The following is an 18,003-nucleotide window of genomic DNA, read 5'->3' on the forward strand; positions in this document are numbered from 1 at the left end:
AAACCTAGGTTTTTAACGTCCATTCAACTCCGAACCCATTGCATCCTTCTCGTAGGCTTGAAAATCCCAACCCCCTGATGTACCTCCCTGTATAAAAATGAGAGCGAGAGTCGAGGGTAAGGGTACATGGACTACGAGAAATAAGGAGGGAATTGGCAAAAAAACAGGAGAGAGGGAGCTCGCTATCCCTACAAGGAAATGAGAGAGAGGGAGAGAGGTTCAAACTTCTGTTCGTCCACAACATGTCCACCTCAGCGAGCCCCAACTGTCCGCACCTGCTCACATAGGCTTACATTCATTTATTTCAGTAGAGCAACCTCCACTTAGCACCCCATAGTTGCTGCTCTGCACGGATGCCAGGAGAGACGGAGAGAGAAAGCACAGGAGTAGCCCATCCTTGTATGTCTCTCAGTGCTTCTCCCGACGCACAACAACTCTCTCCCTTTGCCCTACTCATTGTGGTTCTTCTGCTCCAAATCCCTGCATCTCATGCGCTCCAACTCCTTGGCGCAGTGCACCAATGCTTGTATCTGCACCAATGCTTCGGCCCAAGAGACGTCTCTCTCTCTCTCTCTCTCCAACATCTGCTGACGGAGACATGCCGCCTACCTCTCTCTTTGCATTGGCAATCAGAGAGGCCAACACACACTCTCTCTCTATATATATGCCTTGGCCATCAGATGTCTCCCTCTGTCTTTGTGTCCAAGTAATCACACTCGCATTGCCTTCGCGCTCGCAAGTGGCACCTCTCTCTCTCTCTCATTCTTTCTCTCTCTTTCTCATTTCACCACCTTTTATGCTTCTACTTTTCCCCTCAATGCTTTTTGCTTCTATTCAACTCTAAGCATCTCTAGAGATGCCATCTAATACAACCATTTCTCAAAATTGGCACCATCTACTACTGGTATTCTTAAAAGGTATTCTTAGTGGCTTCAAAAAAATTAAAAGGCATTCCCAATTCAAAGATTCCCTCAACAACAACAAATACGATTCGCTAGTCTATAGTACCTAGCAATGGGCAATGATGAAGCACGTAGATTTGCAAGAGTATCAGTTGGAAAGGATGGTATAACATTGTGTGTGTGTGTGTGTGTGTGAGAGAGAGAGAGAGAGAGAGAGAGAGAGAGAGAGAGAGAGAGCACTTTAAAGAGAAGAAAACACTAAAGGAAAAATAAAGAAGAAGAGAAACACAAATATCCAATGTAAAATTAACCACCTCTTTATATGGACACAAAAGGTCTTTTGACTTTTCACCTTCGTATGTTTTTTATCACTCAAGTGAATTAGGTTTCAAGATGAATTAACTTGGACTCATAAACACGATTTTTGAGTAGTTGCTAAGCCATCACAAGCTCGCCACAAACAAGGGAGATGTAATTCAAAAAGAAATAGTTTTGTTTATTTATGAAATGAGCGTTAAGTAGCTCTATATCTTTGCACCAATACATGTGGGATAATTTCACATTTTCCCTCCTTGACTCATACTCTAGTGACTCCAGTACAAAGCTCACACCTTACAATACTTCCCTTGAGGTTTGGACTAGGAAGAATACATGGAAGATTCTTTATCCATTAAGGATGACACAATATCCACACAAGATGTCAATACATATCCACTAAGGATGTCAATCCACAAGGGATGACAGAATTCTCCCCTTGAGGAGAGGCTACAACTTGATGAAGAAAGACAACACTCCAAACTGTTAGAATGAACGCTTCATGCATCCAAATATGAGTGAATGCAAAAGGCAAGGCTATAGAATCTATACCCAGGAGCACTGACAACGTAATAATGCAATGCAGGAGCCACACTCCAATCTAGGAGCAAAAACAACGCTCTAATCCAAGAGAAAAACTCTGAAAAATGTCTGCTTTGCTCTAATCCAAGAGTACCTTTGTCTTCTTCAATGCTTTGTTTTCAATTGCTACATGGTGTTTGTCTTCGTATCCTCCCCTCGAACAAGTGCTTCTTCCCCCTTTTGTTGTGCAATCAGGATTTATTGAAAAAACAAGTGCAATGCAAAAATATTGATGTAAAAGAATTGCTAATACGTATGCTAATGATGACGTTGCCGGTTTTTCCTCCCCTCGAGGTGAATTTTGAATTTTCCACATGGTGCCTTGGAGCACTCTTTACACCTGGAGACTCTCATAGCCCAGTGTCTAAATTTCATACAATAGCACAATGAAAGTATCCTCCTTAATGATGGATGTAGTGACATACATTGTAGAAATTGTGCTTGGTTGCAAGAATTTTAGAGCTTAATCGCGCACAAGAAAGAGAGAGAGAGAGAGAGAGAGAGAGAGTTTTATTTATTGTGAAGCTCCTCTTCACTTTAAAAGTGAAGCCATTTAAAGTGAAGCCACTCTTCATAGTTCATAGTTGGAAGCTTGATATGTGTGATGGTGAAGGCCTTTTGAAACTCTTTGAATGTTGTTGAGCAAATCCATTGATGCCTTGGATTTTCTTTGAAGCTTTCATAGCTTTGAGGGAAGAAAAATGCTCTCTATTTCTTGCTCGTGGGTATCAACCTTTGGGAAATCGCCCTTGGCTGGGCTTCTGGCGGTGAGGCCCGTGGAAGTGGGGGCTAAAGACAAGAGGCATGAGGGCATCCTCGATAGTATGCAACGATGTGGGACATGCCGCCTACGAACCCGAAAGGGCCAATCGAGGGGATTGGAGGTGGGGTTGGTGTCCGAGTGGTGCAGCGAGAAAGGTTGCCTACGAACCCGAAAGCTTTCTCAATTGCAGCTCGCCGGTGTCAAGTCTGAGTGCGGGTGAAAAAGATTGTGGTGCGTGATGGTCAGCCAACGGACCGCCAAGCTAATGTACTGCATTGAGTTCCAGGAATTGGGTCTGTCCACTGTGTCATTCATTAAAATAGGCCCCATTCATGATTTGAGCTCATGAGAGTGGGTCCAACGACCCAATTATGGTAAGCTAATCATGTGGGTGATGGGCCTTGCTTGAGTGAGAGGGCTAAAAAAAAGAACTTTATTCTCGATTTTTGCAAGGTGCCTACAAAGTTAAAGAGCGTGCGTACACACAAAATTGCATGGGTCCTTACTCATGCTTCACTACATAAAATTGAACAGAAAGAGCATGGCTTAGAGTTTATAAAACCCCTCTGCTTTTTTTCTCTCCATTACATCTCAATTAACCCATCCATGACATGATCACAGATGTAGCTGTCACAATAATAACACATGTTTGAACGCTCAGCCAAAGGTAAGATACGGTTGACTAAAATTACAGTTAACTCCCTGGTGTGGGGTGTTTGGTTAAAATATCCTCGTAAGGGTAGGCCAAAATGGGGATACAAATATATTTTACGAGTGGTAGAAACTTTGCTAGCAAATATAACCGCTAGAAAAATCCACGCTTCATTAAATGTCGCACATAATAATACTATGGCCCTAATCCCAGGGCTTCCTTTACCATCGCAAAACGGATGTTGTTCCTGAAGTGTTCTCGACCCCAAAGGGTCACCCATGTCACTCTATTTTGATATGTCCACCATTTCGTCTGCGCAACTGATGTTCCTAATAGAGAGAATAGAAGACGCTCATAACAAAGTATGGTGTTTCTCTTGATGGACTCTCTTGACTGCTGCAGATGAGCAAGGTATATCGCTAATACCTGATCTTGATTATAAGTATAAAGACACAACTTAAGACAAGTTATTGAAGAAACTTGTAAACTGTTGGTGTTAAAAGAATTGCCCAAGTCTGTTATTATAGTGCACTCTCAGGTATAATACACCTGTCTTATATAGACTCACATAGCAACCTCTTTTCGGTGACTATCCGTACTAAATGCCAACCTTATTTGCCCACTCTTATTGGATCCCGCAACACTTTAACTCACCTTTTGTTTTCACGACATATGTTTCTCCTAGGAACGTATCCAATTAGCCAGTCTACAGATAATACTCTCTTAAAAAATGTCGGTACTATTAGTGTTTGTTCGTCTGCGACCATCCAGAGTCGGAGTCTTTACCTCATAAGAATTTTTTTGAGCCGCGCATCGATTATAGTATGATATGTCCAAATTGGCTACTGCCACAAAATTACTATTTCTCTTTTTTTCACTACTAGCAGTAAAATAAGATGGGATTCATCGTGGCCTCTTTTTTGTAATTTTTCAAGCCGGTTCTTATTTCCTGCCTATAAACCCTAACCTTTTTGAACTCCTGTATAGCGTTTTTCTACATACTGTAAAACTGCCTGCAAACTTTAAACCTGCACGTACTTCTTCTCTGTTGCACGCTACCCTCTGCATGTGAATGGAGTGTATATAGACTCGCGGCTAGTGCGCTCACGATTCACGAACCTTGTGCTAATAAAATCCTTGGAGGCATGGGTTGTGAGAGATACCACGATTTTGCAGGGAAGTTTGGCTAATGTCGGGTCCCATCACCTATGGAGATTAGTAGGGCTTATGAGTTCCAAAATCAGAGCTTAGGGGTTTTACAAGAAGCTCTTGAAAATGGCTTGTAACACACACCATTAAGGGGTCAAATCTTGAGCAAATTTAGCATTTAGAAGCTCTACTGATAGGCATCAATGAGCACCATCCATATGAAATGCAAAAACAATCGAAAAATATGACGAGAGTAATATTAATGCAAAGTGGGTTGAAAGTGAACACAAAGCATGCATGCTAATTACGATCATACTGATGCTTATATTAGGGCTTTTTTTTTTCTGAAAACAAACCAATTGTCGTAGATACACGCATTGAAATTTGTGCGATGTGTTGTAGTGAATGCAAAAGGCGAGTTCCCCTTTACCTAATCACCAAAGGGTAGTGGAGTATGCTCTTGCCCAAGTGGTGATTAGGGATTGGGATTATTACGCTAATGCAAATAGAGATTAAGGAATCTACCACACAAAAGCATAACAACAAAACCTAGCAGCATAACCTCGAGCTCTGATACCCTGATGTGAATGGGATCGTGCCAGCTAGGGTGGATGAAAGACAAACATGGTGGACACAAGTGAGTGTGTGTAGGGTAGATTATCACTCAAGCGAAATAGGACCCAAGATGAATTAACTTGGACTCATAAACACGATCTTGAGTAATTGCTAAGCCATCACAAGCTCACCACAAACAAGAGAGATGTAATGAGAAATGGAATAGTTTTGTTTATTCATGAAATGAGCTTTAAGTAGCTCTAAAGCCTTGCACCAATACATGTGGGATAATTCCACCTTCTCCCTTCTTGACTCATACTCTAGTGACTCTAGGACAAAGCTCACACCTTGTTGGGGGGTGGGGTGGGGTGCATTTCCCTATATCCATGAGCCACGGTCAAAGGCAATGGTGGGTGTCATGCTGGTAGGTAGGCCCATTTGGAACCACTAGTTCTTTCTTGACCCTTCTCTAGAAGGCCAAAACAACTTAGAAGGGTGTCGCATCCTTGTAATTTAAGCTAATTCTACTACTTCAACTTCTACATTCCACAAATGGTCGAGTCGCACTCGCGAGGAGGGGAGTAAGAAGGAGAGTGTCTTGTCTATTAAATTAGAAAGGCCAACAGCTCAGCTCTGCAAATCGAAAGAGGATTCTAGCCTTGCTAGCATTGGGAGAAATGGAGGGGATAAGCTATTTTTGATTGAGCAACTTCACTCTGCAATCGTATGAAAAGTGGAGCCATGAAAAAAGAGAGTCCAACAAGAGCTGCTGGTGCGACTCAACTTTGATATCACAACCAAAACATAGGGGGACACAACTCTCACACATTTTAGGCCGAGTTTAAATGCGATGTCAGTAAAGAAGTCTAAAAGGGGCGCACGTCTTGCTTGGCCTACACCTATTGGAAAGTTGCCAACCGGGCTCTTTGCGCTCGCCGTAGTCTTAGGCCCGGTTTAGACAATGCGATGGAAGTTTCCTGCACAGGGACAATCAAGGCAACGTGGGAAGAATTTGTTCATTGCAGTTGAGGATGTCTTCCTCTAGGCCTACCAATTTTCTTTCAGAACCCCCCCCCCCCCCCCCCCCCCCCCCCCCCCCCCCCCCCCAACAAGACGAGTTGCTAGCCTCTCTCAACCTCTGTGTCTTTTTCGCTCTTCCTCCTCTAGCATTTCAGACAAGACGACAGCAAACCTGTATGAAGCTTTTCTTCCAAGAGCCTCGTCTGAACCAGCCTTAGTGCAAAAACCTTGACGGTTGGATTCAAGTTTCAAAGACGTGTCCATGGTTGGGAAAAAGTTTTGATCCTATCATCATTCCTATGGCCCTACCTCACTCAGTCGGAACAAAATGTGGGCGGCCGCCGGCTACTTCGCATCAGATACAACCCTCCCAAACAATTCAAGCCTAAGGCTGGATACACACTGCCAATGCGGGTGCCCATCACTTTTGATGATGGGCGGGCATGCATTACACACTGGCTACATTATTTTATCATAAAGCAAAATCATTTTCAGCAGCTCATTGGTTTGCCGCTTGGTTTTGGCTTACCTGACAAAAGCTCAACCCCCGCCCAAGCTTGGGCAAGGGGTATCGCCTGTCCAAGACCTTGTCCTCTGCCCTTTCTGCCCTGCGTATCAGCAAACGCCGCCTAGCCTCCACGTCTGCGCGCCCAAGCTTGGGCACGCGGTCTGTAACCAGCCTAAGCTTCACGCGCAAACAAGCGCGGCTCACGCGTTCCTTCCTACGCCCATCTGCAACAAATACGAAGGAAGGAAGCAGAGCGCTGAGCCTCGTTTACGCCCACGCCCTCTGCCATGAGTTACTACCATCCCGACAACCCTCCTGTGTACCCTCCCCCGCCTCAAGGTATGGAACCCTAATTCCTCTTTCACTTCCCCCTGTCTCTGCTGTTGCATATGGGTACTTATAATGTGTGGATGTATGTGTATGAGCCGCAGGGATACCCTCCCCAAGGCTACCCTCCGCAACCCACAGGCTATGGCTATCCCCCTCCTCAGCCCCAACAGGAGAAAAAGGATCCTTGCTTCATAGAAGGCTGGTAAGCTCCTTGTAAATTTGCTATGGATGCATTTTCTAGGACACTCACATTCTTCTAATCGGGTTTGTTCCCGTCTGCAGCTTAGCAGCGCTGTGTTGCTGTTGCTTGCTAGATGCCTGCTTCTAACATCCAAGACTACCATATCGCTGGATGTTAACTTTAACCCACAGTTGTATTCTATACAGAAAACTTGAGTGCCTCAATTCTGCAGATCCAACAAACTTTAGAGATCTACAGCTTTTCAAGCTCAATTGGATCATGACAAAAATGCTTTTGTATCTTTGGTTTGTCCTCATAAAGGATAGAACTCAGAAGTAGCTTTCCTCATGACCTAAGCAAGTGCTTGTTGTGAGACACACTGGCCAAATTTGCAGGTTTTGGCTTCTATTGAATTTCTTGATTCTAGCACCTACTTCCAATATTGCTTATATATTTCAATCTATATGTAATCCAGTGGTTGAACTATTACATTATGGGTCGTAACATCACGGTCAAGCTCTGGGCATTGAAGTGATTAATCCCTACAGCATTATCCAATTGTAGAAAGAAATAGCCAGATCATGGTTACCTTGAAAAGAGATTACCAAGCTAGCAACATGCTTAAATAGTGTGAATGATTGTACTCTATGCACTCTTGAATACATGTGCTAACATGTGTATGCATCCATAAATAGATATGTGAGACTTTTAAGCCTGTCACTTTGGTCGTTTGCAAGGTCTTTTACTACCTATGTGTGGCCATGTGAGTGTTTTTGTGTATCTCGTCTTTATGTTCATGCACACATGCTAGCCTTTGCGTGTATTTTGTGCCATCAATATAACCTTTGCATTATTATGCTCAGACATTAGCCTTATGTGAGGATTTTTGGGGGGGCTTTGGATTAGTTCTAACGTCCTAAATCAAAGAGTTGAGGTGCGTTTCAGTAGAACGGCAATCATTTTTGTTACTTTTGTGAGCATTTTTGTCTATGAACATATCCTATGCATGCTAATGCACACATGTAGTGGAGAAGAGCATCAACAATAACAAGTTTAAGAACCATATGGTATGTATTTGCAAGGGCTTCCTTATCTTTGTACTTGGGCATCTACCAATTATTTGACTTCTTGTTTTGTGTCTTTGAGCTTCTCCTTCTACAAGATTGTCTTTCTTCTTGCAACCCTAACTCTAACAATTGGAATCATTGGCAGCTTTGGTGTTGAGATATTGTGATTGATACCAAAATAGAGACAATGAGCACACACGATGGAAGGTGAGACTTATGTGAGTAGCATATGGCATGATCAATGTTGCCAGAAAGTCATGACTCGAGGTTACATCATAGTTTAGTTGACAGAGCATGTTTCCATAGTAACATGAGTATGTAGTTCAACACCCAATCTCAACTATCTAGTTTGCTTGAGCATATAGTGTTGCCACCTAATTGTGTTTTAAGTCTAAACGTGCTTACATATGAGGCAATTGCCATGGTATTATATTGCACCTAGTAGAAGCTAATGGGTAGGTGCATGTTAGTGGTTTTTTGACTAGGGAAAATTATGAGTGTGAAACAAGGGAAGTATTTGTGAGGCTTATTGCGTCGAGAAGGCATGCAAGAGAGGTCTTGCTAACAATAGCATGGGCAATGCCTATCCCTTGAAGTAGAAACACTATGCACAAGAATTTCTACACGTCTTAAGTTAAGACTATATACGAAAAAAACCTTAGGCTATTTGTGCAATGCAACTCATGCTTATCAACACGACTTATTGGAAAGGGATTACTTTGGTGTGATGTATGTCAAAAATTGGGAAACCAGATACTCTCAATTGTTTCTTAGAGCATATGCACTTAATGATCTCAATAGAAGGCTCGGTCCATCTCCTATCCAAGGACATGCCCTCATTAGATGAGGGACTATCCATATGATAGGAGAATGCTTGGCCAATGGCTCATTGATATTGTGGTGAATGTCATAGTATTGACTTGAGTTAGAATGGTTTTCACAAGCCTAAGGGGGGCAACCTGCTCAAAACAAGCTTGAACATGGTACACATGTTGACTTCTCTTATTGTTGTTGAAGACACAAAGGTATCATCTTTGAAGGTAGTCAGACAAGCCCAAGTGAGAGCTCATTCTACATAGGATACTCCAATGTCTCCATTAGATTATGTGGGGCCATCGTAGTATAGTGTTTTCCACTAAGCAACCAAAATGTCAATCCAACGCATGGGGAAGGTGAACTACACCAACCACTACATTTCAAGTCTAAAGGATATCACCATGTGTGGACTGCAAAAGCTGAAACAATTCTCTATGGCATATTCTACTTGCAACACAATGTATAAACTTTTGCACAATGCAATAAAACCTATAAATTCAAATTCTTAGTGCAACTCTCTACTCTTTAAAACAACAACGGATGTACATAGCTCCTCCTTGGGTGCAAGAGGAGACAATGTGTGATTACAAATGAATACTACAATGCCGCTCTTCTACTGTACACCTACTATTATACACAAGCTACTTAGCAAAATTGAGATTCAAAAGATGCCTTGGTTCTATTGCATAAGCTCAACCACTATGCATAAGAAAGCATGTGGGAGGGAGTCAAGAGATACAAATACCTTGGGAGGATATGGAAGATGCAATCTCCTTGGTGTTTACAAAGCTCTCAAGCTTTTGATGTGACTAGCTCTCTAGCTTTGGAACCCTGAAAATAACTCAAAATGACCTATTTAGCATAATGGGTTTATAATACTAGGGTTCATACATGATCGATCGAATTCGGTTAAAGTCTGTTTGGCACTTTAGACGCCTTCCCATATAGAAAAAAATATGAACTTGCTAGATGATTCACTAGTTTGAATACACACAACTAGTAAAAAATATATCTGTCCAACTATGAGACTCTTCCTAGTTGCTCGATCTAGTAAGTTTGTTACTATATTGCAAATGGCACTACCATATAGTAAATAAGTTGCTAGCTCTAACTGGAAACTCTTCACACTTGCTAGTTTGACCTTGGTGTGTCAAACTAGTAACTCACCTAGCAACTTGAAAATAACAAGTAGTCAGCCATCTAGTAAGTCAATTAGTAATTTCAATATCAAAGAAGTAACTAATGTTAAAATTTGCAAATATGGGTCTTAAAGTAGTGATTCATCTAGCAACCTGTCCAAACATGCAAACCTACAAATGAGCAATAAAGTCGTAGCATGTGGTAGAATCCACAACAAGAGACATAAAGTCAATTATCATAGAGCCTCACACAACATGATGGCCATATATATTGTGTCCATCTCACAATCAATTACATTGCCTTTGGCCTTTTATACCCAGTCATAGTACGTTTGCAATAAGTCCGTAGTTCAGCCTTAATATATTCAGCCTCAACTAAGCTAAAACAGGCCATGATGTATATTTGGACATAGGTCTCATCATCACATACATCATCCTACTCCATCTTCACAAGAAATCCAAATTCTAATCCTGCTTCATCATGCTTCTACTTTCTCACCCTTGCACGCATTTAGCCTACTCAACCTTGCACTCTTGCAGTCGTGCATCTTGATATAAAAGCAACCAAACAAATACAAAATAGATCATTGATTTTTCAGTCAATTTAAAGAATAATCCATGTATAATTAAGCTTCCTATTTCACAATACTTGATTATTGGTCAAATCTCCTAGTAATAAGAAATCCAAATTCTAATCCTGCTTCATCATGCTGCTACTTTCTCACCCTTGCACGCATTTAGCCTACTCAACCTTGCACTCTTGCAGTCGTGCATCTTGATATAAAAGCAACCAAACAAATACAAAATAGATCATTGATTTTTCAGTCAATTTAAAGAATAATCCATGTATAATTAAGCTTCCTATTTCACAATACTTGACAATTGGTCAAATCTCCTAGTAATAAACTTGGCTTGCTGTCACCCATTATTGTCACAAGACCCCCTTGGAACTTGTTGCTTGGGATTTTATGGGCTTCTTCCCGACTTCTCTCTCAGGTAATCGCCCTATCATCTTGAACAAATGATCAAACATGCTATCGCCGTATTTGTCGTCCTAAATAGCAAGCAAAGCCTGTATCGGCACATCGATACGATGAACTGATTGTCTACTCTTTATTGCCATTAATCTAGCTATGACAATGGGTAATGGACATACCACCCCATTCCTTGGTGGGTAAAATGCCACACATAAAAACACCATATTATCACAAGCAAACAAGTTGCAAAAAAGGTTTTCCAAAGCCCTTTGACCATGTCAAAGCATGGCAAAATACATTCATGTGCATCGACAACAACTGTTTGTAAGTACATAAGTACATTAGATGTGTGTTTTCATGTGACATGTTGCATACACATTCAGATAATGTCTGCATGTAGGCATGCATTGACATCAAGATGGAGATGGATTCCTTGAGTATTTAAGTTTTGGACATGAGATGCAGTACAAACCAAGAAATCACACACAATCTCAATTTCATTCATAGCCCAACTTGCACTCGCCCGTACTTAATATCACATAATTTTCATGAGTTGATTGCCTCCCATTGACAGTCTCGGGTCAAATAGTGTGCAATTTGAGCAAAATTAGCTTAAAACTTTAGAAATTAGCCTCTTTAAAATATGTATATGGCTCAGATAATAATTCCCTAGATCGCCATCGATAGCAAGCACATTGCTTAGACCCACTATAGCCAGCACAAATGCAAGCAACGGTGGACTATTTGCAAAGAATAGGAATAGGACAGGTAATTGACAAAGAAGAGAGACATACCATAGGCTGAAGGGTTGTTGCAAACATGCAACAATGCCGTATAGGCATCTTGGAAGGTGAACTACGTTCCAGATAGGGTGTCTACAAGTGCCAAGAATTGTGACCTCCAGGGGTCATTGAAGTCCTTGGCCAGCTTATTTATCGACACCACAGAGGTCCCATTTATGGCCTTGTAAACTCTCAATTGTCTGGGGCAACAATTGAAAGCCCCCAGGCCAACAACCACCACTCTCCGCGTGCCCATGTTATACAACTCCTGGAACAAACATCTCTTTCTCAAGGAAAAGAAAGGGAGGGGGGTTTTCAAGAAAGGGCTGCATATTTTGGAATAGAGCCATGGGTGCCAATTTACCTTGATCTGGGAGATGTAGCTGTATTGTAGCTTTGTGTATAACTTTCCCACTGAAGTACCTAAATATAACATCCAGTCATTAGTGCCTGTCACAATATAGAACAATGCTTTCGAGATGAGACGGCCGGTGGATTATGCAAATTGCTGAATTTGCAAATCCAATGAGTACACTTTTCCCTATTTCAATTTCACAACAAGAGAGAGTATGAGCTTGAAATTGAGTATGGTTTCTTGGGCATATCCTTTCCTATTCTGAATGCGCAAAAAATATTCTTTACAAGTTCATGGCCGTTGTACGCCTGGATTCCAGAGCGACGGAAGCGAAATTGACACCATGCAAGAGCTTGACACCTTTTTTTCAGGGATCTGAGTGGATGGGGATGAAGGAAGCCCTAATTTTAGGGTTGTGTCATCAACACAAAGCATATAAATTGATAGTAACATAAATGGGTCCATATACATACACATGTCTCTGCATTCCACTAATTTGAGCCCAAAATTGAAAGATATTATATGTCTATGCTACACATACATAATCCATCATCACATTCCACTTAGGGGCGACGTTGCCACAATCACAGCTGATCCACCAAGGTAATCTAGGATCATGTAGCCATTCACGAAGAGGCGTGTGGCAGTGTGTGTAGGAAAGCCCAAGCCATAGGGTGGATGGTTCTATTTCACCAGTGTGCGCAACCCATTAACAATATCATGTGGAAACATTACAAATGTTCAAGGCAGTTTTGCTTCTACAAAGGCGAAATTCCATCAGGACCACATACCTGAAGTCGATGGGGAGATAAAAGTCATAGGAAAACTTTGGTTCGCTCAAGTCTAGTATTTGGCTGTTGTACTCGATGCAATGACGATCGAGAAATAAAAAAAGCATCTGTTGTGGCTGTCAAACATCTGTTGCGGCTCTCATCTATATTTACTGGGTATGACCTTGATCCTTAGTGTAGTCCTCATCTTTCTGAGAATCACCTCCCTTTCATCATACTCAAATTAAGGATGTTCTTTAAGCTTCAGATTCTTTTGAATGGCTCCACTTCTGTTGAAGGCAGGAAAACTGCAAAAGCATCATCGGTGCCACAAAGCTGGCTCGTGTACGACCACATGGTACATCTTCAAAGGCGATCTTGCAATTTCTCCTTGCACCGGTGATAGAACCTTGCATATGATTCACAACACCACCTCTTTCATGTTTAAAGTAGCGTCCTTGAAATGGAACCATCTGGACCTAAGATAGAATAAAGCAACACGATCACACTCCTATTTGGGAAGGGCAGAATGTTTTATCTTATATGCCATTCATGTTGGGGAGGTATGACCATGCCATCCACAGGAAGGAAGGTCCATCTTTGACAGACCATGCATTTGCTGCATGTGAGCAAGAGGATTCACATCTCTCTCTAGCCATTTAAGGCAGCCCATACAACTTCCGCATCGTGACTTTCATAGTACAAAATTATGCTGCCGTTTTGTCGGAGCTTCTTGCACCTCCCCCATATCCCCTGCACGGTCGAGAGATTCAAAGTGTAGGTTGAAATCTTTAGAATAGGAAATTCTGTGTCCGTAGGTTTCACACTTCTTGTGTCCGGCCATTGTCTTTCCTGGGCTCGAAAAAACAAGGTTTCCAAATTCCCTACTATTAATGATATTTACCTCTAGATTCAAATTTGACGGTGAAAAAACATACAAATTTTAGGGAAAAAAAAAGTGTAATATAGTTTAAAAACCTTCAAATTTAGTCAATTTACCTCTACTGATTCTCATACGTAGGTTTGACAAGTTTTTGGAAGAATGTTTTTTTAATATAAGTGTTATCTATCGCAGGGCATTAGCACAAAGCTCTTTCTCATCAACATCACAAACTAAGTCCTTGAGGTGGGAATCCTTGAGTGTAACAATACGAAGAAAATGAGCTATATATGTTTTTGATAGCGTAGAGAAGAAGAGAGGAGCTCGAGCTAGGAGAGCCTATGCTTGCGCTCTAAAGAGTTGACCATGTAGATGGGAGCTAAATTAACCATCTCGCTAAATTATGGAGGATGTAGGTAAGGGTAGAAGTTCATAGTGAGCACAAGGACCTAATCTCCCGGTTTTTAGTGAAAATTTTAGGGATTTTATCTGTTTTACACTAAAATCTTCCAATTTTAGTCGGTTTCCATCAAGGTGACCCTCCAAACTAACCGTGAAGTTTCAATTTTTATCCTTCAAAATTACATTGAAGGTCAGCTTTCTGTGAATACTACTGTGGCAAGATGTTTTTGTTGATGGCAGATTTGCAAGAAGTTGACATATGCAAATCGATTAATGAGATGATTATTCAAGTCGTTGCTTCAAAAGGCTAGGGGGATGTATCAAAGGTGATTCAAGGAATAGAGGGACCCAAATCGCATGAAATTAGGAGTGCTCAAAGGTATTGGAAGACCACTAGAAGGCATGGCAGGGAGCTGCCAGAAAAATGTTGCATAATCAAATTGATTAATGTTATGCAAATTGATTTCGGGAGGTCACTTAATCATTATGTGACTATCATCTGAGTGCAACACAAGGGATTATTGAATTTCATTTTTTCTCACATTTTCACATACAGAAGGGTAGCAAAAAAAAAAAAAGATTGAATAGAAAAACTGTGTATTCTATTTTTAAAAAATTCATAGATAAGAGTTATATAAATAGTTCTTGAACGCACATGATATACATAATTTATACATAGTGACCCCCCCCCCCCCCCCCCCCCCCCCCCCCCGAGAAATGGATCAAGGTGGCATTATTGAAGCATCACACATGTAAGCAGACAAGCAATCTTGAAGATTGCCTTCCAGAAATAACTCCTTTAGAAAATACGATGCGAGCATTGTTTGCACAGTGTCGTTCGTCTACATCTTGCAAAACTTTAGATAAACGAGCTAATCGAATGCTTGCCACATAACTATTGTTTTTACATAGGCATTTTAGAAACCACTTGAAGTAACTACTCTAAGATGTCCCCTATAACTACAGTTGAAAGATTAACGAGTATTCATACCTATAGCAACTTCCACTACATTGAAAAGAAGAGAAGGATCAATATATGACATTAATGCAAGTAATTTATGGAAGTTGAAAATGTTGTTTGTAGCGATTACATTTTGTATAAATCAAATGTTAATTCAAGGCAAGGTACAGTGCAAGTCTTGTGTCTTTGCATCACAATCTATTGCATTAAGCTGCAATGCAAGTGAGAGGAAGAAGAGGAGAAGGAGATTATAGTAAATAAACCTATAAAATTTTTCACCTATAAGTTTTCCAAGATTTTTAGGACCTAGGTCTTCTATGTCTACTTCACTAGGTCTCCCTATGGAAACGAAGTAGTGGAGATCCTTGATTCCCAAACCATGGGTGGGAATTTCTTATATTCTTTAGCATATTGATACGTGGGAGAATTCTTTCAACATATTTTTATGCACACTTGGAGCCTCAAGCATTGCTAAACAAGGACTCACACAATGATGATTGGAAAGCCTTACTAGGAGTGCACGAACCTATATTAACATATGCAACTGTAGCCAATATACTCTATCTTACTCATAATTGCACATGAATTGAGTAACATGCCAAACTATATGGTCAATGCACGACCACTTTGCACAAAGTAGGCCTAAAATTTAAACATCGAAAGTTGCAATGTTTGGAATAATCACTTGAGCTATATGTGATTGTATGTTCATGTAACTCTTCTACATCTAGTGTCTATAAGTCTGAAAGAAAGAGTAATTAAAGTAATATTGAGATTAGATCTTACTATAAGAGTGCCACACATTGTTAAATCATATATTTCTTCTCTTGTATTGATTTCTCCAATAAAAACACAGGCTTTGGTCTTGCATATGCCTTTTGCCATGATTTAACATACTACATATGCCACCAAGGGCTTGCTCTAGTATGTGAAGAATAGAGTAGACTAGTTGCTATAGTTTTGAGCATTGTAGGGAACTAGGCTGCATACAAAACACTCCTTGCCATGCAAATAGAGTATGCACCACCTCTGTGAATGGCAATGATTTTTGAGACGTGTAGCATGACCATGTGTGGTACTTGTCGCACTTCTAAGTTTCACTTATAAGGAGTCTGATAATTAGATCTTAAACGAGTAAAAGATGGCATACTCTCTCCTTTGAAAGTAACCACAATGTTATGAAGATTTTTCTTATGAATAGAACTTGCACAAATTCCTATGGAACTTCTTCCCAAGTGAGAGTCTAATGTATAAGTGGAGTGCTTTACCTTTGAGGGGAAAATATCACCACATAATGGATCTTCTCAAAACAAAACTTTTCTAAAATAAAAGAAAATGATTTAGACAAATGCCCAAACTTGGGTATTGATTCTGTAAAGATCATTTACCAAGGTATGAGAGTTACAATGTGGTTTAATGATTATTCCTAAATATGACTTAAAAAAAAAAAACTGAAAAAAAACTTGAAATAAACCATAGTACATGCATATTGTGGTGTATGGCCGGATGGCCTTGGTGTGAATGCCCATATGTAACTACCTAAGCTAGGAAGTTTTCTTGGTGATCACTTTCTGTGTTGCTTCACGTAGCTATGTCGAATTTCATCTATGAGCTTGCATAGGATTTCCTTACTCTATTCTCGCCATCAACGGTCACATGTACATATCTGAAGTCATAGTTGTATCCCCATTCCAGCTACTGATACTTGCATTATTGTTGTCGTTCTGCTTCCTACTACTTCAGACATGGCACTACCATAGCTACGTATGTTAACATCATCTTGCACACAGCTCCATACCTAGATTCTGAGCTCTTGCATTGCAATCCCTCATGTACTTTAATGTGAGATGCACCTACGATATTTTCTACAACAAGCTCTGTGTGTTCCCTTGCTGGAATGTCAACCTATACCATCACTGTAGCTATCGTTTGCAGATGTCATCGTGCTATCTCAAGCTTTGCCTTGTTTCCATGGCTGCCGTTGAAGCTTCCTTAGCTCCTCCACCTACACATAAGAAGGTGAAGAAAGCCTCTCCCAAGAAGGCAAAGTTTGGTACACCAAAGAGAAAATCAAAACCTACACACCTCAGCTATCTTCAGATGAGCCCGTAGGCCATTGTTGCACTGAAGGAGAGGACTAGTTCCAATCAATATGCCTTTCTAGTTATTAATGTGTGGGTCTGTGGTGGGTGCTTGGCCGCTCGTGCAGTGGGTTGTTCCAATGTTGTGGAAGAGGAGACCAGGCTCATCAAAAGCTCTTGGAAGAGGAGCAACAAACACTGGAAAAAGAAGCAAAGGCAAACAATGCAAAAGAAGCCAAAGCGAAGAGGTGAAGCCAATGCAGGCAGCTACAAACTCTACTCAAGGAGGCATGGCTAGTGTTATAGGATTGGACTCAGAGAAGGTCCAAGTTGTCTGTGATGCTGCAAACGAGGGTCTGAATAAGGATGAGAAAGTTAAGATTGCCAACTATTTATGCACAGGGAACTATGTTGTTTGAGGTGGAATCAAGGGAGTGGAAGCAGTTGAGGCCAAAGCAAAGTCTTTCAAGGCAAGAATGGTGGATGCAAAGCCTCGTTCTGATCCGTCAGAAGTCCTCAATGTGCTGCATGGCCACTAAAGTCTTTGGAACGGTCCATAGTCAGCAAAACAATGGCTAGATTTTTTTCCATTTTCAGTTGCAAAATAGCCACTTGACTATTTCCTTTTAGGTCGTGAAATTAGTCTTCAAGTTTGTTTCCACTATTAATGTTTCCAATAAAAAGCCATCTATCACAGTTAACCCCTTTTTGAGATGGATGTATGCCGCAAAAAAGATCATGTCTTCGCCCCTATGGCGCAGTTCCTAAGACCTTTCTCGTCTTGTCCATGCACATTGGGATAGTGACCTAATGTTG

At 41.0% G+C, this 18,003-nt stretch overlaps 1 pseudogene; it reads right to left on the bottom strand.

The window, feature by feature from the left end:
* Window positions 1-11,664: 11,664 nt before the first annotated feature.
* Window positions 11,665-12,825, bottom strand: LOC147460835 (GDSL esterase/lipase At5g08460-like; annotated as a pseudogene).
* Window positions 12,826-18,003: the final 5,178 nt, after the last annotated feature.

This window comes from Adiantum capillus-veneris, chromosome 3 (assembly GCF_014529385.1).
Source record: "Adiantum capillus-veneris isolate H3 chromosome 3, ASM1452938v2, whole genome shotgun sequence".
Classification (NCBI taxonomy): Eukaryota; Viridiplantae; Streptophyta; class Polypodiopsida; order Polypodiales; family Pteridaceae; genus Adiantum; species Adiantum capillus-veneris.